This window comes from Mugil cephalus, chromosome 12, assembly GCF_022458985.1.
Source record: "Mugil cephalus isolate CIBA_MC_2020 chromosome 12, CIBA_Mcephalus_1.1, whole genome shotgun sequence".
Lineage (NCBI taxonomy): Eukaryota > Metazoa > Chordata > Actinopteri > Mugiliformes > Mugilidae > Mugil > Mugil cephalus.
Window position 1 is genome coordinate 5476942 of NC_061781.1, and position 2089 is coordinate 5479030.

Genomic DNA, 2089 nt, shown 5'->3' on the forward strand with positions numbered 1-2089 from the left:
ATTTATTCCAAAATATCCCCTTACCCCTCCCTCCTCTTTATTTACTAGGACAAGAAAATTGTTTACCAACTTTATTTGGCAAAGTAAATGTCCAAGATTACATTTATCCATATGATCGAGGAGGCCTTCAATGCCCAAACATCCAGTGGTGCTACTGGCAGCTCAGATGCAGTCCATCAAGTTTTATTTCTCTTCTGAAAACACCCCTGCCTGGATAAACTTGGAATCCTGCTCAGTGAGGCCTAGCTTACCACTTCACTTGTTTTTGTACTCAACGGATCAGAAGAGCCTGAGGAAAAATACAGATAACCCTACTGTATTAAATATGATCGATACTTGGTTCGATACTTGTAAACATTTGAAGACCAATCCGTCTTGGTCACGTTTTAGTCCAATTTGGGGAAATGCCAATTTCAAACCAGGGAGTGGCGATCCAGGATTTCAAACATTTGCTGAAGAGGATTGAGGAAAGTGCAAGATATGTACGGAAAAGATGGTGTATTTATGTCCTCTTCAGAAATATAAACCAAATATAACATCACAAAAACTCATTTCTTTAAATACCTTCAAATTAGGAGTTTTAGATCGTCATCTCAAAACCATTCGTTGGACATACCTGTTGAGTTCGAAGGGTCACAGGTTTGCCTCCCGCCCTGTCCATAGTATATCAAAAAAAAAAGACTGGAAAGAGGTATGTATGAAAGCTCAAAAACTAACAATTTACAGCAGCCTGAAGCTTATCCAGTATAAATGGCTGATGCGCACGTACATAGTCAAATTGCACAAGTTTAATAATAAGATCCATGATACATGTAGTAAGTGCAATGAAGCAAGGGGAACGTTGTACCACTGCATGTGGGAATGTGTGAAAGTGAAATACTTCTGACATGATATTATTAATATGATCGACCAAGTATTAGCTAAGAAGTTACCACGGGACCCCAAGCTCTTCCTACTGGGAATATATACAATTGTCCCACACGTACAAAGTAAAGAATCCAGATTTGTAGATATGTGTATCTTACAAGCTAAATGTATTAGCTCCTTAATTGGAAAAATGTTGATGGGCCAAGACATGGAACATGGATTTAAGAAATGGCGTCAAACGTGACGATGGAAAAGATAACATACACTGTCAGAAGGAAACGATATGATACCTGGAGACCTTTTTATTAGTTATTTAAGACATGATGCTAATGTTGGTATCCTGCTACAGGAGGAGGAGGCTCTGAGGGAGAAGAATGTGTGGTGTGATATAGTGTCAAGAGAATATTCCTATAATTGTTTCCGCAGTTGATGTTTTTTTTTTTCTCCCATTCTCATTTTTTATTTATTTTATGACTTACTTATTAGTATTATTTTCTTTGCTTTTCTGCTTTGTTTTATTTTCATCTTACTTTTCATAGTTTTTCAATGTCTGGCTTTTGCTTAATTGGTGAAGGGAATGGGAGGGATAATGAGGAGAAATAGTTGGCTTTGTTGCATGTAAAAATGTTTTGTTGTTAGATTTGCTGTAATTTGCAAACAAAAAACTAAAGAACACATGCTTAAAAAATATCACATATATAAGTGACTAAAATATGTTTAAAACTAAAAACACTTTTGTCCAAAAGACTAAATCTAAAATGACTGCCAAATACAACATGCACACACATATATGTGTGTGTGTGTGTGTGTGTGGGCTATGAGGGGGGTGTGTTTTTTATGTTTTTACATCTTAATGCATGAAAAGTGCTCTATAAATAAAGATTGATTGAATGATCGACTGTTTTTATCCATTTTTTGTTTAACTTCAAGTGATGTGTGCTTTAGCAGTGATCATTGTACGTGATTCACTGTGTATGTTACAACAAACATTAATTATTTGAAATGAATTGTACAGGTTATTAAACTAAACAGCATAAGACATGTTACCTTTAATCGCCTACAGCAGCACTGGTCTCTCTCAAACAGATGACAGCTGGAGCATTTAGGAAGAGCCAGGTATGTTTTACAAGCAGAGATCAAACAGGAACTAAAAAGAGGTGAATATTGTATTTGTTGTGGCCTGTTGGGCTGAAGGTCAATTACTGTAGTTTAAAAGCCTCTG